Raw genomic sequence first — 22,879 nt, forward strand, 5'->3', positions numbered from 1 at the left:
TCGTCCGGGCCGTGGAACACTGGACCAGCTCTATACCCTCTACTGGGTGTTGGAGGGTTCATGGGAGTTTGCCCAACCAATCCACATGTGTTTTGTGGATTTGGAAAAGGCATTTGACTGTCCCTCGTGGCATCCTGTGGAGAGTGCTTCGGGAATATGGGGTCCTGAGTCCTTTGCTAAGGGCTCTCAGGTCCCTGTACGACCGAAGCAGGAGCTTGGTCCGCATTGACGGCAGTAAGTCAGACTTGTTCCCAGTGCATGTTGGACTCCGGCAGGGCTGCCGTTTGTCGCCGGTTCTTTTCGTAATTTTTATGGACAGAATTTCTAGGCGCAGCCAGGGGCCGGAGGGTGTCAGGTTTGGGGACCACAGGATTTCGTCTCTGTTCTTTGCGGATGATGTTGTCATGTTGAGATAGGGTGAGAAGCTCTGTCACCCAGGAGGAACTCAGAGTAGAGCCGCTGCTCCTTTGCATCGAAAGGAGCCAGTTGAGGTGGTTCGGGCATCTGGTAAGGATGCCCCCAGGACGTCTCCCTAGGGAGGTGTTCCAGGCACGTCCAGCTGGGAGGAGACCTTGGGGTAGGCCCAGGACTACGTGGAGTGTTTTATATTTCAACACTGGCCTGAGAACGCCTTGGGATCCCCCAGTCAGAGCTGGCAAATGTGGCTCAGGAAAGGGAAGTTTGGGGTCCCCTGCTGGAGCTGCTGTCCCCACAACCCGAGGACGGGACTGTGAATAGCAGGCACATTGGAAAACAGCAATCTTTATGTAAAATAAACAATGTGAAGACCAACTTAAAAAAATGGTTGATCAATGACCTGACTCCAATCTTAGAGAGTGACTCGGTGGGTGTTGGCATTTGCAAAAACACATTTACATTTTACACCACACACAGTGTATGCAGGTGTTACTGGATAAAATACATTTTCAAGACGAGTGGAATTCAGTTTTACTGTCTGGGCTGATTCCTCCTGTGTTCTCCACGACTTGAAAGGGTACAACTGATATCTTTACCTTTACCTTACATTTCTTTACCTTTTCAAAATCCTTATAGCTACAAAGCGTTGAATTAATGATTTCCTTAGAAATTATCCATTGCAATAATTTCTTTAAATAACATTCATATTATATGGAAATACTATTTTGGATTTACACTTGCAATTACAACATCACACCCATGAAAATTGCAGGACATATGCGCACAACCTGTATTGTATTTCAATGAACCACTAAAATCCATTCTGGGGACATTACCTGAGGTAGACCTCACCTCAGCAATATAATACATACAAGGCTTGAGCACTACAGTCAAATGGCCGGTCTACATTGGCTGGGCTACAATGAGGAAATATCATATACTGTCACTTGTGTCTACAGATGTCTCAGTGTAGCTGATTGTCAGAGTCCCATCTCTCTAGCATGCTAAATGTTCAGTATAGATGGATTTCCAATAGATTAAAAGATTATACAGTACCCCACACAATTTCTCTGATCAGCTGGTAATATAAGTGTCTCCCTGTGTGAAAACTGTTCAAGACTGGAGTGTCTGGGGCTTTGACAACCTGTCTCGCAGTCACTCCCTAGGATGACTGGATTACTCAGTTTCTCTCAGGCAGGAAATCATGGTTTAACCTCATATGTTTGCCTCCCTCCCCCGCCAAACACACACACACACACACACACTGGCCAACAGATCAGATCAAACAGCTGCCAAAATAATGGTGCAAATAAATGTTTTTGCACCTCAATTTTTTTTACCTAAATATTATCATAATCCACTGGGAAATGTGAACATGTTTGTGTGTTCTAAGCTAGTCTGTATTACAACGGCACCCTTTTATTGGCCTGGGGAAGTCTAGCAGTCTCAGCTACTGATTCCAGTGCACATGTTACACTGCAGGAGAAGTTCCAGTGTAGCCTGCTGCCATTTCAGGACATTCACTATTAAATTAACTATCAACCAACAGTAACTGTAACCTTAAACCTCATCTTATCCCCAACCTTAACTACTCTTAACCCTAACACTTATTCCTAAACTAACCTTAATCCTAACCTTAGTAGTTTGTTTTTGAGAATTGTTTGATAAAAGAGCATCTACAGATGATAATTTTATAATAATATATAATATAATAATTAACAGAATTATGTTTGAAGTGAACCCCCATATACCCCAAGATAGTTTTGACCAGCTTTGATTCAGAGCAACTGAGAACCAATATACACCACTCGATTCTATACTGAAGATTAACCGGAAAGGAAAACTAGAATCATTTATATATATATATATACATACATTAAATAAATATATATATATTTGTAGAGATGTCCTTTAAAAAGGTAATATGTAAGATTGTTACAGTACTACTAGGATAAACACAAACAAAAAGTACACATCCACAGTTAATATTTTAAAATGTCAAATTAAATTTTTCGACAAAACTGAGCTGTGTGCCTGAGACATTCCCCATTTAAACTTTCAGTTTGCATTGACTGGTAATCTCCTCATACTCCCTTTATACACTCGCAGTACCACCCTTCCCACCCTAAACCAGCCTGGACCAGATAATACTATTCCGGTCGTGTTCGGTAACAGAAGACGAGGAGGAGACAAGTCGTGTTATTGTTTAGAGACCGGATTCTACACAGTGCCCTTTAAATTTCCTTTAAAACCTGTTTTACTCATAGTCGCCTCGTTTGGTTCAGTGTGGTTCTCAGTGAATACGCCTTTGACTGAAATGTAAACAGTTCCCTTTCAAATTAAACATTTTTTGCACTGCTTTTCTAGGGCAGGACCTTAAGTGTAATGGAGTACTGGCACCTGTTTCAATACTCTGATGGAATAGTAGCTAAAAAGCATTACAGAGTTCCAGAACAGTTCATGTACACAAAAACACAAAAAACAAGAACTGACACTTAAGTCATGAACCGCTCATAGATTAACATGTCAGTCAGTCATTGTGGAGATACTGTTAGGGGAGGGAGCCAGATGATCGAGAGCCAAATAACTTCTAGGGTTTTTAGGGTTTTAAGTAATTATTAGTAATCATTTATTCCAGGGAAAAATTGATTCTGGGGGATTTTTGAGGAACTTTGATGTACCCTGAGAACCCCAGATAGGTTCTGCCTGCATGCCCCTGTCCATTAACTCACAATACATAGAGTTTGTTTTCCATTCTTGTGGGACCTGAGACCTAACACTTATCCAGAAATCCAAATTCACTATTCCCTGTCCCTAAATGTAATCTTTAACTTAACTAACAATAACCTAAACTTGATGCCTAAACTTGCCCTAGTTCTAACACCAAACACGTAATTTATAAGCTGTATATTGCATTTCTCTTAGCGGGATACCTGTAAAAAACCTTTGCTGCTGCTATCTTTCAAAAATAGCAGCAGCAAATGTAAATAGAAGGATGGCTGGATGCATGGATGAAGCAGCCTCCTGAAATAACCCTGTCTGGTGAAGTTATTTACGAAATATGCTGGTAAACGTTGCAGAAGGTCTGCCAACATGCCATCTGTCTATTCTGGTTAAACCCACAGAGCAATCAAACATGGGTGTTCTTCACACTCATCCACAGTGCTTCATGCATCTCATTCAACAAACATTTTAGTGTGAGGGGAATGCACAGGCACCAACTGTCCCAATCAGCCTACTACTAGGCCTTATTTCAGCTGTATAATCATGCTTTTGTGACTGGACTTCTAAATCAGGTGCATTACTGGATCAAGCTACATGAGGGGCCTTTTAGCAATACTTTATATTCATGTGCCTAGACTGTATTGCTTCCATTCAGTCACAGATCAATACACTGAATGGCCAGTAAGGTTCACAAGACTCCAGTGGCAACCTGTGAAGCTCTGGTGAACTCCATGCCCAAGAGGGTTAAGGCAGTGCTAGAAGATAATGGTGGCCACACAAAATATTCACACTTTGGGCCCTAATTTTCACTTAGGGGTGTACTCATTTAGACATTAATGGCTGTGTGTTGAGTTATTTTGAGGGGATAGCACATTTAAACTGTTATACAAGCTGTACACTCACTACTTTAAATTGTAGCAAAGTGTCATTTCTTCAGTGTTGTCACATGAAAAGATAAAATCAATATTTGCAAAAATGTGAGGGGTCTACTCACTTTTGTGAGATACTGTATGCCCAGCAGCCGAGTGTCGAAATGAATGGATTTGGTTCAGTGAGGTCAGTCAGTCATCCTGTTGATCCCTTTTCAATCTAGTTCATGCTGGCCAGCTGGCTACAACAGCAACACAGTGCTAGTTGAAACGTATAGAAGAAAGTTACGTTAATTCTTCATGGGCAAGAAAAAACATTAGTACTGTCACCTGACCTGCCAATTCGTTGGTAAGCTGGATCACTCGTACTGGCAATTGCTTGTGTATAAAGCAGGCAGACAGGCATTGAAGCATTCCATTACTGATCAAATGAACAACAGAATGAGCAACAAGTGATTGCAGAAACCTTGAGTATGGTAGGATTGTGAGGGAAAGCGTGCAAATTCCAGTATTGCAGAAATATCCGCCCTCCTAGGATTTCAATTTGACATTTACATTTTACATTTTGCTCAGTGTTAGACATTACAGACAATGTTATCCAGAGCGAATTACAATTAGAACACACGTTTTAAGATAGGTAAGTGGGACAACTTCGCAACTTAATAGCAGTAAGCGTCCCCAACTCAGTGAAGAAGCTAACAGCAAAATATTAACATGGCATCACGGAACCCACAACTCTTGTCACGCATTGGCTATTGTAGTTGATGACCATACCAGGTTCCACTCCCATCAACTAAAAACAGGAAGAATTAGTTTCAATAATTTACAATTCAGTAATAAAAAACTGGGCCTTATCCTAGGAATCCCAGTTCCCATTCTGCCAAGATGATGGCAGTCAGGCTTTGGCATGAAAAGCCTGAGTGTTGGAGCCAAACTGCCTGGTGTCAATGATACAGCCTGGTTGCGGTGGTGAAATTATGTGGGGAATGTTTTCCTGGCACACTTAAGGTGCCTTGACACCAACATCTGAACATTTTTGCTGATCAGGTACATTGCTTCATGGTTACAGTTTACCCTTTGTCACATGAAAACGTCTAGAAAAATATTGTGCCATATCATAAAACACATATTGTCACAGAATGGTTACAGGAACATGACAGCGAGTTCAGTTCACTTGAGTAGCCTGCACAGTCCACAGACATTAACTGAAAAGACCACTGGGCTTTTCGGAGGATTTATGTACTACCATCCAATATGCAGCGTGAAATTAATTATTGTACAATCTTCCTCCACTCTTTTCATTGGCCTGTGTGGGAGGTTCATTTTATTCATGTTAGTTTGTCAGTCACAGAGCACCCTCTCATTTTGGTCATTGGTGTGGTAGTATATCAAAAGATATAAAGTTTTCCCACATTTGATGGCTACTGGCACGATGGAGACATTACCTCCTAATCTCTTCTCCTTACTCAGTACTGAATCCCCTCTCAATGTAGTCTCAATCTTCTCCCTTCCCCTTCTTTCTCTATCCTCTCCTGTTCTGTCTTTGCTCTCTGGCACTTGGTGGACTTCCAGAACCCTGAGTCCTGGTGTGATTAGCCAGCTGGGTGAATGGGAGATTAACTGGCAACGATTTGCTTGTCAGCCTGAGATGCTCAACAAATACTGGTAAACAAACACTACATACATCAATTACAATGTGTGTGACAGTTTTATTTACAGTTATATATGGTCTTACAGACAGTGTTGTAGACCGTGTTGAAGACAGTGTTACAGACAGTGTTACAGACAGTGTTGAAGACAGTGTTATAGACAGTTATATACAGTGTTACAGGAAGTGTTGTAGACCATGTTGAAGACAGTGTTACAGACAGTGTTGTAGACCGTGTTGAAGACAGTGTTACAGACAATGTTGAAGACAGTGTTATAGACAGTTATATACAGTGTTACAGGAAGTGTTGCAGACCATGTTGAAGACAGTGTTACAGACAGTTATATACAGTGTTACAGAAAGTGTTGCAGACCATGTTATAGACAGTGCTACAGACCGTGTTGTATACAGTGTTGTAGACAGTTATATACAGTGTTACAGGAAGTGTTGTAGACCATGTTGAAGATAGTGTTGTAGACAGTTATATACAGTGTTACAAGATGTGTTGTGGACCATGTTTAAGACAGTGATGTAGACAGTTATATACAATGTTCTAAACAATGATATAGAAAGATATAGGCAGTGTTAAAGCCAGTGTTGTAGACACTGAATTATAGCATCCATTTAATGCAGTGTGGAGGAGCAGCAAATTCCGGTGTCCTACAGCTAGCTCTGGCTAGCTGGCTGGCTTGCAGAGAAGCGTGAAGTGGGAACTGCAGGACTGGTGACTCACTGGAAAATGTGACTTATTTATAGAGCAGCCTGCATCAAATCCTGTCACGCCAGCTAACATTCTGATACTGTAGAAGGCTACACCACACTGGTAACAGGGCCACAGCACAGCCAAATCCAATACACAAACAGGAAGAGGAGGATACAGGTAAGAGGAAGCCTAGTTATGAGGTTCAGGATGTAGAAGACAGGTGTGGGAATGATACTGCAGGTACAATCATAACTGAATTATTGTCATTTATGTTTTACTTTATGTAGTTCTGTGTGCTGTCTTGTCATCTAACAACCGAATGCACATAACCACTTTGTCTTTGAAAATAACAACTGGTTTTCAATTGACTTACCTGTACATCTGTACATTAAAAAGTCCCAGTCCAAAGTTTTCTATTTTCAGACTAATCATCTAAAATCAGAATTTGGAAAATTGACTAATTCATGGACCTCTCCGGGAGCCATCACCTTATTGCGCTGGAGAGGTTTGTGTGTTCCTATGAACCTGAGGGCTGTGTTGTCCGGGCCTTAGTGCTCCTGGTAGGGTTTCTCATGGCAAAGTGGTCTCAGGGGAGGAGCCAGACTAAGAATGGTTAAAAAAAAAACTATGCACAAACGAGGAAGAGTTACCCTGCCCGGAGGAAGCCCGGGGCCCCCGTCTGGAGCCAGGCCCAGAGGGAGGGCTCGCCGGCGAGCGCCTGGTGGCCGGGTTTGCCACAGAGCCCAGTCGGGCATAGCCCGAAAAAGCAACGTCCATCCTATGGGCCCACCACTCATGGGAAAAACCGCTGGGATCGGGTGCGCTACCATATGGGTGGCAGTGAAGGCCAGGGGCCTCGATGGACCAGACCCGGGTGGCAGGGGCTGGCTCTGGGGACGTGGAACGTCACCTCTCTGTGGGGGAAGGAGCCGGAACTTGTGAGGGAGGTGGAACGCTATCAGTTAGATCTGGTGGGGCTTACATCCACACACAGTCTCGGTTCTGGAACCGTACTCCTGGATAGGGGATGGACATTATTCTTCTCTGGAGTTGCCCAGGGTGTGAGGCACCGGGCGGGTGTTGGGATACTCACAAGCCCCCGGCTGAGTGCCGCTATGTTGGAGTTTACCCCAGTGGATGTGGGGGGGGGGGGGGGGTCTCTGACTGTTGTTTGTGCATATGTCCCAAACAGCAGTTCGGAGTACTTGGCCTTCTTGGGGACCCTGAATGGAGTCCTGTATGGGGCTCCAGTAGGGGACTCCATAATTCTGCTGGGGGACGTAAACGCACACGTGGGCAATGATGGAGACACCTGGAGAGGCATTATAGGGAGAAACGGCCTCCCTGATCTGAACTCGAGTAGTCGTTTGTTGTTAGAGTTCTGTGCTAGTCATGGATTATCTATAACGAACACCATGTTCGAACATAGGGATGCTCATAAGTGTACGTGGTACCAGAGCACCCTAGGCCGAAGGTTGATGATTGATTTTGTGATCGTGTCATCGTATCTGAAACCGCATGTTTTGGACACTCGGGTAAAGAGAGGGGCGGAGCTGTCAACCGATTACCATCTGGTGGTGAGTTGGGTCAGGGGGTGGGGGAAAAGTCTGGACAGACCGGGAAAACTCAAACAGGTAGTGCGGGTGAACTGGGAACGTCTGGAGGAGGCCCCTGTCTGAAAGATCTTCAACTCACACCTCTGGCGGAGCTTTTCTGGCATCCCTGTGGAGGTTGGGGGCATTGAACCTGAGTGGCCGATGTTCAAAGCCTCCATTGCCGCGAAGCTGCGGCGGGGAGGTGTGGTCTAAAGGTCTTAGGTGCATCAAGGGGCGGTAACCCTCAAACACCCTGGTGGACACCGGTGGTCAGGGAAGCCGTCCGACTGAAGAAGGAGGCCTTCAGGGATATGTTATCCCGGAGGACTCCGGAGACGGTTGCAGGGTACCGACAGACCCGAAGGGCTGTGACTTCTGCTGTGAAAGAGGCAAAACAGCAGGTGTGGGAGGAGTTTGGGGAAGCCATGGAGAAGGACTTTTGGTCAGCACCAAGGTGTTTCTGGAAAACCGTCCGCCACCTCAGGAGGGGAAAACGGGGAACTATCCAAGCTGTGTACAGTAAGGATGGGACACTGTTGACCTCAACTGAGGAGGTAATTGTGCGATCGAAGGAACACTTTGAGGAACTCCTAAATCCCACTAACACGCCCTCTATAGTGGAGGCAGAGCTGGAGGCTGATGGGGAAGCACCGTCAATCTCCATGGCAGAAGTCACTGAGGAAGTCAAACAACTCCACAGTGGCAAAGCTCCGGGGATTGACGAGATCCGTCCAGCCAGTTGAGGTGGTTCGGGCATCTGGCAAAAGTGCTGGCAAATGTGGCTCGGGAAAGGGAAGTTTGGGGTCCCCTGCTGGAGCTGCTGCCCCCGCGACCCGATACCGGATAAGTGGATGAAGATGAGAGATGAGAGACTAATTCATGGAGTAATGCCAAAAGATCGTAAGAAGAGTATGGCATAATTTGGAGAACACCAGTCAGCCTATTTCCTAAAATGTAAACATAGAATGACATTTTACATTTTAAGTGTATTATTTTAAATGAAAACAAATTGTGTGAACACATTACTAACGCCTTCAATACAATATTCTACCGACTTACAAGCAAATACAAAACAATTAAATTACTGTCACAAACCAAGGTGCAAAATTGCAATTCAAACAGTCATTAAGTAAGCTAACACTGTATGACTCAGTCGCTACCAACACGAGAAAGTAGCTCAGAAATGTACAGTGTCAATAACAAATTAAGCCACAAGCTATGCTTAACATAATGCCATCTACCAAGTTAGTACGCACGTAAGCAACTACACACAGTCACGGCCTGATATCTGACATAGCTGATGGTTGGGGGTCCAGAATAGAATGTTTTTGTTATTTGAATACTGCAAATTTAATACTGCAAATGAAAAAACAAAGCCTGATGAAAATTCTACTTTTTCATTTGTGTATGACATTGAAAATCCACCAGAAATAGTCGCAATATCACAGTAAACAGTTAAATTTTAGGCTTAAAACGTAGCTACTGAATGTTTTAGCCAGCAAAATTTTTGTCTATCCTGAACAAATCCTCTTTTGCCAATGGCCGTTTTAACAGCTAATTAGCCATTCGAGAATGACATTGATACAGTATCTATCAGTATAGGTGATGATAGTGATGGCCATTCAAGGCTCCATTCTTCTAGCAGCAGGATATTATGCTAGCAGTGCTAACTCAGATTTTTTTTTTCAAAATAAAAGCCATCATTGAAATATATAAGGTAAAATAATTAACAATCTAGTCTGTACATTTTATTTTTAATGTCCGTTCCAATGTTATTCTTGTCTGTTCTTTTTCACAGACTACAGTGTTAACTATATTGCCTTATACATTTCAATGATGGCTTTTATTGGGATAAAGAAAAATCTGAGTGCTGCCAGCATAATATCTTGCTGCTAAAATAACGCTAATGAAGCCTCGAATGGCCATCACTAGGTGATGATAAATGACTTTTTTGTAAAGTGAAAATAGGAGAGAGTCATGGAATACTCCAGAAATGGTCCAAATACTATATAACCATAAACAGTTTTAGTTGTGGCTCACTATAATGTAGAAACTGAATGTTGTAGCCAGTTTTTGTCTATCATGACCCAAAAAGCATGCCCGGATGTGTACTTGGAAAATCCACAAGAAACAGTTGCAATATAAACATAAACAGTTTTATTTTAGGCTTACTATAATGTAGCTACTGAAGGTTATAGCCATTTATCTGGGACAAATCTAAATGCATACATTGTTTTCACTGTAAGGAGACTCGACCAGAGAACCTACAGTTTGCAGGTCGGCTTCTCTAACCACTACGCTATTTAACAAGGTAGGTCAGTCAGTCAGTAAGAGACATTCGCTCTTTTTGGCCGGCTCCGCTTACATGGTCCGGCAATAAATGAATATTTTATTTATGATTGTGTTCATTTGTCCAATTACATTTGAGCCCCTAAAAAAAGGGTACTGTTTGAAAATGGTTGCAATTCCTAAATGTTTCATAAGGTACTTTTGTTCAAACCTTTGAATTAAAGCAGAAAGTCTGCACTTCAATTGCATCTCGGTTGTTTCATTTCAAATCCATTGTGGTGGCGTACATTGCCAAAATTATAAAAATGGTGTCAGTGTCCAAATATTTCCAGACCTAACTGTATATCATTTGTGTAATGATTTCATTTAGTTATTATCAAAATTACGAAAACAGTGGGCCATTTTAGTTAACAAAATGCCCTTAAGTTTTAGTCACATTTTTGTCCAATCACAAGTATTACCTCATTAACCTATAGTAGCCTAAACATATCACCATATCAAATAAAGCCAATGGAACAAATCATTATGTTTCGCTTACAATGTTGATATTGCCTATTATTAGGCCTATTTATTACAATTTTAGGTGCAGCATTGTACACAGTATGTAAGTGTGAAATTTACTAAAGGTAATTAGCAAGTGGAAAATGCATATTGGACACGCGTTATTGTTCGAGCTGTTTAATTGACATGGATGGAAATATCAGTTTGAAATGTAAGAACAAGGGGAAAACAGAAGATTCAAAAATGTTTTGATAGTTAACAAATTAGGGAATACCCACGTCTCAGGCACCACACCACAGTCTTTGTCTGTGCATACATATTGGGATGATGCGCTTTTCACAGTCTTTTAATGACATCTGAAATCTCATCATAGAAAAAGCACAGAGAACCTCTCCTTCCAAAATACTCCTATCCAACTATGGTATTTATATTTGACTATTGTCACAAAGTCTCGTTTTCTAGTCTCGTTTTGGTCAAACAAAATTAATTTATTTTCTTTCTTTTTTTTCTTTTTCTACTTAGTCAGTTATCGTGTCGTCAACAGCCACTGATATTTAATGAATATTTTAATCACTATTTTTGTTGATGAAATAAACACAGATGGTGGCTGCAGGGGTTGCCCATCCGCCAGTGGTTGGGCTGCACATTATGTAATTAGATAAGTTGGTTCCTCTTGAGACACTATTGGTAGCTTACTCAGCTCAATTGTTTAATCACTGGAGGGGACCTAGCAGTAAATCTGTAAGTCAATCTGTGTCTTTTCTTATCTCCTAGCAGAGGATTGGAGATTTAGCTGTGTTGCTAGGAACTGGCAAACCATGGTGTTTTGCCAGCCTAGCTAGCCAGCTAAATAGTTAAAGTTGCATTGCTGGTTAGCTTACTGGCTAGGATAACTGCACTTACTGGCTAGGATAACTGCATACAATCGGTTAGATGGCATAATGTAGGCTATTTTAAAATGTTAATGTTTGATTAAGTGTGGCTATATTTCCCTTTTGCAGCTGTAAATCAATTAGGTACAGTAGGTAGATGCCAAATAGGTAGATACTTGTTGAAAGCCACTGCCTGAGTAATGCAGTGCTAACATAAACAGCTTAGATTGCAGGATAGTTTGATTGCAGGATAGTTTGATAGCAATACAATAGATATTTGCAAGAAGTTGGCTGAAGTCAGCTGAAAATGAGGACAAATGCCTAGTTATATTGGAAGTATTACATATGAAGATATTTCTGTTTGAGTTTACATTGTGAGGAATATGTTGGCTATTTGTTTTTTGTTGCTGGATGCTGGCTTTTACAAATATGTAATGTAAATGGGGAATAAAGTATATAGAATCTAATGTTTCTGCTGTGAAAAGTGTAGCGTTATCAGCACAGGCTTCTAGCTCTGCTTTTCTCAGTTGTGTGTCCCCAGACAACGCAGCATCCTCCCCTAGCTCCCCAGCTCTTTTCTCTTCCCTTCCTCCCCAACACATGGACAAGGAGAGAGCTCATTACAGGTGCAACCATCCATCTGGAAATGCCTTTGTCCACGAGTTGCCTCCACTATGGTTCAATGCTGTGGACGCGTACACAACTAATGTTTTAAAAGCATTTATAGTTCCCTTGTACAGCTAAGATAATGGACATCTCTGATTGAGGAAAGAATGAAGCATTCAAAAAGGTTAAGGTCATCCTGAATCCTGACAGTTCAGAAAGTGAATACCAGCCAATAGGAGGGCTGTGTTTCCAATCAGCTGTTCTGAAACATATTACTACCTCTCCACCCTGATGACACAGTAAGGCCATTGAGATAGCAGAGGGGTAAGGGGCTCTTTGAATGTAGTTGAATCTGGCATGCTTCTAGTTCCAATCCTGCCCCCTATATGCCTAACAGACACCCTGATCACAACTCAGTAAAAGAGCATGACTTTGGCTGACCTCCATCAATGCTCTCCCTTATGCACTTCCTCTGAGATACTGTATCTGTAAGCCTTGAACACAACCTGAGATGTTCAAACAAGTTTCTTAAACTGTAACAAACACATGCAGTACTGATTTCCAAAACTCAGCCTGGTCTATATACATCCCACTTTGGTTATGAACTGTGGTTTAAAGCATATTAAAATAGAAGCAGTGGAATTGTGTGGTGGACCTGGAGGCAAATTCTCACCACAAAATTAGACACTAAACATTTCAGGTCTTTAGGTTTTCCTAATTTTCTCTTCAGCAACTCAAAATGTGATCTGGGTGAATGCTGGGTACTCTAAGACTCAGTGAAAGACTGTATCAAGCCGTATTTAAAAACTGTTCAACGAAGGCCAAATCTATCTGTGAGTGATTGGTCTTACAAAGCCACACTGATGTCATGAGCAAAGAAAAGCTCACTTCACTTGTTTAAAACTAGTCAACCAAAAAGTACAGTATTTATAGGCATTGCAAAGTTAGACTACATTAGACTACAGTTTTTCCTCCAAGACAACTTATTTGCAAACAGAACTTCTGGAAGAGTTAGGGCTTACATAGTTGAGGATTTGTTTGCTTCTCCTGAACTACTGTCTGATCAAATATACTGTCCTGAGGTATTCCTTTTTTGTTACACTTCGGAAGCCCCTGATTCGCATTCAAGAGAACATATTGAAGCAGTGGCTGGACTCATCTTTGTGGGGAAAGAAACTCATTAAGTTGTTAAATTTATTTCAAAGATGTTCCCTTCAGTTCATTATTCTAGCAAGACACAACAAATAAGAGCATGAAAAAAAGTCAGTGGCTTATGTTTTCTCATATTTCAAGTCTCGGCTGGGGACTGCAGACTTTGCTGTAAGTTCAAAAGTCTAAAATTGAATTCACTTCATGTTGACTTTTCATTCCTACAGAGTTAAGGCAATGCCTGCAGGCAGGAGGGTGATATATAAGGAATGGATGAAATGCGGATCCAATAAGGTAGCAGTAGAGTGAACACCTCTACTTCGCTCACTAGATGATACTAGGAGCTGTAATGTGGGGTTCTTGAACAACATGAACCAATTGAGTTTCAGAGTCAGCATGACCAAGCATCTCTGAGACAATAAGTACATTTAATTACTAATTAATATATTAAACTGATAACGGCAGTAGGCAGAGAATGATATTAGTCCGGTAAAGCACCTTTCTCTCCAGTATGGTATGTTAATATTTGAAAATTAAAAAGTTTATGTAAACTGGATTATTGGTGAAAAATGTGATGCCTTAATCAATAGATGACATTATTTGGACTATCTACAATAATTGCATCATCAGTTGCTATGAACACACTAAGTACTAATTCATCATAACAATACTTGCATTATATGACAAAATTAGGAAATACAAATACCACTGAAAGCACATGTTTTCAGTCATGTTTAATTGTTACAGTATACATGATGTGTATACAGTATGTTACATGGATATTGTTTGTGTGAATCTACAGTTAAGAACATACAGCTCAGGCTAGAGCATCAGTACGCTCACCCGTAAACCAGTGCTCTGGAGTGGGGGGGGGTGGTAAAACAGAGCATGGTTCACTGATAGCCCAGCGCTCAAATATAGGCTAGCAGCAACAGAACAGTCCTGAACAGGAACTCTTGTCTGCTCCCGCCTGTCAGGTCTACCAGACACAGTCTCACCTGCTGCCTTCCCTACAAATAGCTCTCAGAATGGGCTCTGTACTCTAGGGCTTCACAGCAACCCAGGTGTCTCTAGAAATGCTTGTAACTATAAAGTGTACAGAAAATAATACACATGAACACACCCAATAAAAACGTGGTCCTAAAATCACTGCTGTATATTATGTCAATACCATAGGTCTGATTTAGAAAGGGCAAAGGGAACGTTTTTGGACTATAATAGATGACACTATCATATTTGCCAATAATATGTCATATATGTTAACTTTAAGTGGCATTTAAGAATTGTCTATCATGATGTGAAAGGCCCACGAATATATTGAGATGTTGAAGAACTGTGACAAATAGCAACACGCAGCTTGCAGACATTTGTTTAACATGGTAAATAAAGTCAAGAAGATCACTACAGCTGCCTTTTTTGTGAACTACGATGTGCAATTGTAGGCATGGCATGATCCCCAGACCAGTGTAGCAGCGTAAGTAGTCAGCTGAACAAGAGGAAGATTTCACGTGCATTAATCGTTACAATCACACCAACTGAACAACATAAAAATTTTATAATAATTTAACAGCGCTCTTTGTGATAATTCTATTCTAGATATGTCTTACATTTCAGAATATGTTTCACAGTATAATTTGAATTCAAGAAACCATTGATGGCAATACTATTCGATAACTGGTACAGATATTATTAATGACAGTCTATTAATATCGGACATTTCGACCCCACTGGGAATGAAGAAGACAATGAACAGTCGACCGTGAATATGAAAAGACAAATTCCACTGGTTATTTACAGTAAATAATAATCTTACCAGACAAAACTACAGTGCTATGGTGAACTCCGAATATCTCCACACAGATCTTGTCCCCGCTTCTTTACAGTTTTTCCTTTTTCTCGTGGCTTGTCCTCTTTGCTACCTGCGGAATAAATATTGAATGTGATACGTGAGCGCTCCTTCTCTGTTGCCGTGTAAATGTCATGTGTTCACGAGTAAAATTGTCATCAATCTCTTGAAAGTGGGATGTCGAGTAGGTCCAGGTTCCGCCTACAGCATGCAAACTCCAATCAATTGGTTCTTTTGTACCGTTCCAGAACGCGCGAGGGTGCGATTTCCATGAGACACGCGCTCTCTCCAAACGCGAAAAATACGTGCACAATGCTTCTTGTTCTGCACTTGAATTTTATTAAAAATATGCAGCAATCATGACATCCACTAGAATTGTATTGTAAGTACATAGTCGACTACAGATTTCATAAATTTTCCTAGGCCATTTTCTCACGAATGTAGGCAAAAATCCAGACAAATATGCATGATTACTGGAGCATGGACAATTTGAACTATAATATGTAAGATATAATGTGACACAATAGACACTGTTTCCTTTTAAAGTTGCTCGTTTATTGATACATTATTATTCTTCAAATTCACATAATTGTTCCATTCATTCCTGTTCATTCCGGAATAAGCTGCCACTTGCGGTGACCTGCTTTAAAGCATCTGCCAGTCTCAAGCCTCTCTTTTGTTTACAAACACATACACAAGTTCTGGGTCACTGACCATCAGCTTTTCATGAGAGTGCATAATGATGTCATACAACTTGAGTTATCGTTTTATGTTTGCAAAGGAAGCTCCCTACCTACTATGTCTTACAAGTAGCTTTTTCTAATTTCTTCTCTGATTCTGTGTTTGTCTCCAAAGAGCACTTTGGGCTCTAGTAACTGAATAGGAGGATGATCGTCACTTCATCACCACAAGTGAAATCTCATCACCATTGCATATAGTTGTCTGAATTAATTACAGCTGGGTTATTTTACTTCCCTGTGGCGCTGCACATACAAATACCATGCTCAATTCTATATGGATGAGCCACTCCATCTCCTTTGAAGATGTGAGAGACGGCAGGTCTAGTATGGTGCTGGAGACCTCTGGAATCTAAATGCCCAGCAGTTGTATTCAGGGCGTCCATGGATATAGAACCATGCACAGTTTAAAGGTCAGTGGAGCACCAAAGCAGATGTACACTGTTACAGAGCTGCTGGTTTACGGTATCCATTTGTAATTGTTCAACCTTGAGCCTACTTCTGGACACTTGAAATATGCACCTTTCATACCTAATACACACTTTGCCTTTCATTTTAAATTGTTTTATCATGTAATTACAGAAGATTCAGACAGGATGAATAAAGGGGACACCTGTAACTGGTTTTTTCCTAGTGTTATTATTTCCTTCTAGCAGAATAGACTCTCCTTTTACAATAAATTCTTCCCCAGGCACATTTAATGTTGCTTTAGACAGAGCAACAAAGCGAGAGCAGACAGAGAAATAGGGAGACCAGAGAGTGAACAGATGTAGAGAGAGGAAAACCAGAGAGGGAGAGAGAGGGAGAGAGAGAGAAAGAAAGAGAGAGAGAGAGGGAGAGAGAGAGAGAGAGAGGGAGAGGGAGAGAGAGAGCAGAGAAAGGCATGACTGTTGGATACAATTATTTATTACATTTACATAAGTAACATAAGACAATTAGTAGACTGGTCCAAGCCTGTTTACCAATTAGCCCAGATAGGATATTGTAACTGTAATACAAAACAAGTTACATGGGGACACTCCACATAGACTGTTCTCCTCTGTCACAGATGCTCTTCACACTGCACAAGCTAACTGTTGTCATCCTCAGAGACCTATCTGTTGCCTTCAGCACTGTGAACCATCAGATTCCCCTCTCTATCTGTTCAGGGCTGTTTTGTATCTTGATACACATATAACGCTTATTACTGAAGAGCCCATAAGGACAGAGTGGGTCCATTGTTTAGGATTGTTATCAGAAAATACCTCAGCGGAGCATGGCTTTACTGCACAACGGCAATGTCACAACTGCTCTCAGTCTGTTAGGACTACATCTACATGTCCAGTCAACCCTGTGTGTCTGTGCCCAGTGGAGTTGGATGTGACCATGAGGTTTATTAACCCTCTACATGCAGTGCCCCTCATCTGGCTCTCCTTGCAGTCCTATCCATGCATGTAATTAGGGGCATGAAGAAAAGAAATCCCCTCACAGATCACTAAACCCACAGTGATGACACTTGAAACCATATAATTTGCATACAGTGGATATAAAAAGTCTACACACACTTGTTAAAATGTCAGGTTTTTGTGATGTAAAAGAATGAGACAAAGATAAATCATGTCAGAACTTTTTCCACTTTTAATGTGACCTATAATGTGAACAATTCAATTGAAAAACAAACTGACATCTTCAAAGGGGGAAATTAAATATAAAAACCTTACAATAACCTGGTTGCATAAGTGTGCATATCCTCTTATAACTGGGGATGTGGCTGTGTTCAGAATTAACCAATTACATTCAAACTCATGTTAAATAGAAGTCATTACACACCTGCCATCATTTAAAGTGTCTCTGATTAATCACAAATAAAGTTCAGCTGCCATGACATTTTCTTAGTTGCATCGCTGAGCAAAAGCCATGGTCTGCAGAGAGCTTCCAAAGCATCAGAGGGATCTCAGTGTTGTAAATATCAGTCAGGAGAAGGGTACAAAAGAATTTCCAAAGCAATACATATACCATGGAACACAGTGAAGACAGTCATCAAGTGGAGAAAATATGGCACAACAGAGACATTACCAAGAACTGGACGTCCCTCCAAAATCCCTCCAAGGGGCCTACAGCAACATTAAAGGAACTGCAGGAATTTCTGGCAAGTATTGGCTGTGTGCTACATGTGACAACAATCACACGTATTCTTCATATGAATGGGCTATGGGGTAGGGTGGCAAGACGGAAGCCTTTTCTTACAAAGAAAAACATCCCAGCCCAATTGAACAACAAACAAACATCAAGTCCCCCAAAAGCACATGGGAAAATATGTTATGGTCTGATGAAACCAAAGTGGAACTTTTTGGCCCTGATTTCAAAAGGTATGTTTGGCGCAAAAATAACACTGTACATCACCCAAAGAACACCATACCCACAGTGAAGCGTGGTGGTGGCAGCATCATGCTTTGGGGCTGTTTTTCTTCAGCTGGAACCGGGGCATTAGTCAGGGTGGAGGGAATTATGAACAGTTCCAAATACCAGGCAATTTTGGCACAACATTTTCAGGCGTCCATTAGAAAGCTGAAGATGAAGAGGAAGTTCAACTTTCAGCATGACAATGACCCAAAGCACACATCTAAATCCACAAAAGTATGGCTTCACCAGAAGAAGATTAACATTTTGGAATGGCCCAGCCAGAGCCCAGACCTGAATCCAATTGAGCATCTGTGGGGTGATCTGAAGAGGGCTGTGCACAGGAAATGTCCTCGCAATCTGACAGATTTGGAGAGCTTTTGCAAAGAAGAGTGGGCAAATATTGCCATGCTAATAGACTCCAACCCAAAAAGACTGAGAGCTGTAATAAAATCAAAAGGTGGTTCAACAAAGTATGCACACTTATGGAACCAGGTTATTGTACGATTTTTCCCCCTCAAAGATTTCAGTTTTTTTTCAATTGAATTGTTCACATTATAGGTCACATTAAAGGTGGAAAAGGTTCTGACATGATTTATCTTTTTCTCTCTTTTTTTTACAGAACCTGGCATTTTAACAGGGGTGTGTAAACTTTTTATATCCACTGTAGGTGTGTGAAGGAAGCATCTCTAAAGCTAACTTTTGGTCACAGTCATAAGATGAAAAATCCTGGAGATTTTCTTCAGAGAATTATAAGTAAATACTGTATTACGACATTCTGTGATTCTGATGATACAGTACCGTCAAGACTCATCTCTGCACTCCCAGTAACTGACCAACCCTGTTAATTGATTGAGACCGTTTAATGATCTCTCAAATTCTTTATTGCATAGAGGAATATGATGACCCTAAAGAGTGAAGAACATTTCTGATGGAAAATATCTGATGTGTTGTACCCATTATATGCATGCCAAATAACTCTAAAAGTTTGTGATATTCCCAGGAACCTTCACTGTGAAGTCTAATGAGGCCCTATGTGAATCTTAACAAGACTTCCCAAAAACCTTAAATCATTATTTTGTTTTCCTCTAAGTTCCTTTGTTAAAACACTGGCTGGGGTCCCATTTCTTTTTTCATCCTCTTAGTGATTTTAATTATCAAGCACAATTTGGTCTCAAAAGAGCTCAGTGCCACAGCTGAGTATAGAACATGTAGAACTGGTTGCTTCAGGTAAACTGCCTCCTAACTGATTTAGATTGGTTCCACTGATAAAATCCATGCAGACATCCGATCTCCATAGTTTTAATACCAGAAGAATTGAGCAACCAGTGTAGGAATGCAAAAGTAATTTGAATCATCCGGAATAAAACTGTAGCTGTAATAGTTGCGTGTGCAGAGCATTATGTTGCTGACTGGTGAATAGTGGATCTGTATGCGAATACCAATCAAGACCTATTGTGCTCAAATAATATCTTTATTCCATCCATGCCCCCTCTGTCTTTTACGTACTCACTCTCCCTCTCTCGCACTCTCTCTCCCTCTCACACACACACACACACACACACACACACACACCCAAGCCTCCTCTGTGTGGCAATGCTGATATCGTTAGATCAGTGAAGGCTGTATCTTCTAGAAGCTGATGTGATGTGAAATTTCAGAGCCTGCTGCAGTGACACACATGTGCAAACAGACCCACACAGCTAGTGACTACTAGGCCATTTTGGTTTAGTCAGAAAATCATTTAAAAATAAGTACAAAGTGTGCGAGATCTCTGCCAGAAATCCAGCAGGGCTCATTCGTGCTGCTATCATGGACAACTGAATGGTCCAGCAGAGTTGTCTGAGTGACACCAACAAAAAGCGGTAAAATATTAGGCAGCATTTGTGGTAATTTTACAATCCGCTTCTCTCTGAAGCGTTTATCAACAGGAGACATCTGTTATACCCCTGAAATGTTGTTTGTTATTTCCTAAAGACTTCAAGCTACAGAGAAAGTTTTCACAGGGCAAGTTCACAGAGCACCCCTCTCACAAACACAAACACACACATAGGGAGCACCTGCCCCGCCCACTCAGGCCAACAGAGAACCTGCGCTGTGGTACACACACTCTGCTGGAAACAAAGAACCCGTGAGCATTGTTCCTCTCTGCAGGAGGAATTCCACGAAGGGAGAAGCCAGGTGCCTCTCCAGGAGAACCCGGACGAGGCCCCAAGAGAGAGGATGGTGGGGGTGGAACTGAAATTAAACATCAATAGGTATTTGAAAGGAATGATTGTACACACGAGATCAAAGTTCAAAAACATACCAGAAACCACAATCTCACAATTCCTTGTGATTTCTCTATTAGTTTAGTCAGTCTTTGCTACAATCGGAAAAAGCATATATCCTGTTCAAGATTCTTATCTGAAGTTTCTATGTGCACGTGTGTTGATGTGATAGAATTCTTCTGATGAAGAACATAAGTTACCCATCTTGTATGATCACATGCAGCGATCTGTCCCCAGACAAGGGGACCACAGCACTCACTGACCTCTCTGTGTCATGGCTTCACAGACCCCCCTTTGCTAGAGCTTCTCTCAATGAGTTCCTCACATTCTCCATATGAAGGAGTTGGAGCACAGTGGGCTGTACGAATGGAATTTCAGCAGACCGCATGCTTGTCTTGTCCTTGCCAACAACAACTGAAAGGGGCAGGAGCACGATTGCCGGGAATCCACGGGACATGGATGACTGACACACAAGCTGCAATCTCCAACTACACCAAACTGCATTTATATTGTAAACCTGGTCTTTTGGTCACCATACTGTAACAACTTGGAAATGGATCTGACACTGTACAAAGAATGTTTGATTTTGTTCGGGTGTGGACATCCATGGTTAATAGGTTTGCTGTTGTTTGTAAATAGTCAGAGACAATAGTAGTGCTCTGATGTTTAAAGGAACAATAGCAAGGGCACCTGAATGGCGCAGCGGTGATGTTACTGCCTTGCAGTAGCCGTGTTATTGTACGACCAGGTTTTAGACCCTGCTCACAAATGAGCTCATCGAGGCTGGGCCAACCGTCAGGATTTATCAGGGTTAGTTCTCAAACACAGATGCCTTGTCGTGCTTTAGCATTGCATTGATGTGTCATGGGTGCCTGTGAGCTCAATCAACTTAGAAGTCGGCAGAGTGTGTCTCTTCCAGCGCTCAAGGGTTCTGTTCTTGTCTGGTTAACTGAACAGTGTGATAAGAAAACAAACAGCATCAGATGTGCTTTGGAGGACACATCACAATCGGCAGTACACTTGCACATGCTGTGACGAAGCATGCCATTAATCACAAATTGGGTATAGTAAAAATGGGGAGACAGTTAACGAGAAAAAGAGAAAAAGCGAGCATGAAGATTGTTATAATCCATACAGTGTGTCAGTACATCAGTAAATAATGATGAAGTTGTGCAGAATTTCCCTAATCTAATCCCCTAGTGACTCAGTGATATAGTGTACGGTGTGAAGCATTAAACACTATCTACTGTCATGGAATTATAACGTTTCTCTTATGTACATACCGATTCAGCGTATCATCGGAGTGCAACTGTAAATCCAACTGGAATGTGTTCTTTGTTGTTTCAGAGTTCATAAAAGTTATTTTAGACATAAAACAAATACATATTTTAGGGAGGAAGAATGAGAAGAATGAAAAAGATTTATCTACCTAATATGAATGCTGAGTACAAATTCAAGTTGCCATGACATGGTCACTGCTCTCCAGTTATTGACTTCAGATGTCTGGTGTTTGGACAGCTGGCCAGACTGTTTAGAAGGGGCTTGCCTGGATGCATGAAACATGTGGATTACCAGTGGGTTTTTCTATTTGTATTGTATTTCTTCTAAGAATTGCTTTGTTGTATTTACCTCAAGGTCACAGAAGAAAATAATTGTCAAAATGCTTTCAGTAAAATGAGGACTAGAATTCCACTGACCGTAACTTAATTAGTTTACCATAATTGGGGAAGGCCATGTTGTTCATGTATTTATTTTGCTGTCTCTTATGATATCTATAATTCATGATGAAACAGTACCAAACCAGCCAGAATTAGTATTGAAATTGTAAAATCTTTACTAAAGATCAGCTTGTCATTTGTGGTGAGCATTATGGAAAATATTCCCAAAGGGTAGGTGCCTATTGCTTCCAATTAAGGAATTAACATAGAGGAAAACACTATTAAGCGCCTGAAATACTGTTATGGCCGTATGTCATGGCAAAAAATGTTACGTTGACCAGCAGCATCTATCTGCCTGGTACAACAAACCTCCATATCAGGTACTAATGATGTCCCACTAGACCCCCGGGCCGGAGAACCAAGGTGAGTCACACCAGGACAGTCAGCAGGGTCACCAGAGGACACAGGAGAAAACTGAATAAAGTCCCTGCTGCTAGTAAGAGTTATTTAGGTGACCGGTTAACTTTGAAATATGCTTCTTGACATGCTTGTATTGTGGGAATGGAGTCATGGGTATACCTGAAACAGTTGTCTCATGTGCTAAAACCAAGCAAAG

The 22,879-nt window shown here is 41.3% G+C and overlaps 1 protein-coding gene across 4 annotated transcripts in view; it reads right to left on the reverse strand.

Annotated features, from left to right (window-relative positions):
• The window catches only part of LOC105017174 (sodium-coupled neutral amino acid transporter 3), a 60,950-nt gene extending 45,498 nt beyond the window's left edge, over positions 1 to 15,452 (reverse strand). For 2 of the 4 annotated variants that reach the window (XM_029114165.2, XM_029114164.2), the window contains exons 1-2: positions 15,187 to 15,451; positions 4,136 to 4,271 (exon numbers count right to left, since the gene is read on the reverse strand). The gene's annotated coding sequence lies outside the window, so the exon portion shown is untranslated. Of the gene's footprint in view, positions 1 to 4,135; positions 4,272 to 15,186 lie in introns of all 4 variants that reach the window. The other 2 variants (XM_029114162.2, XM_029114163.2) reach the window with 2 other exon arrangements.
• Between the last annotated feature and the right edge of the window lie 7,427 nt (positions 15,453 to 22,879).

The sequence above is a fragment of the Esox lucius genome, chromosome 17, assembly GCF_011004845.1.
Source record: "Esox lucius isolate fEsoLuc1 chromosome 17, fEsoLuc1.pri, whole genome shotgun sequence".
NCBI classification, from domain to species: domain Eukaryota; kingdom Metazoa; phylum Chordata; class Actinopteri; order Esociformes; family Esocidae; genus Esox; species Esox lucius.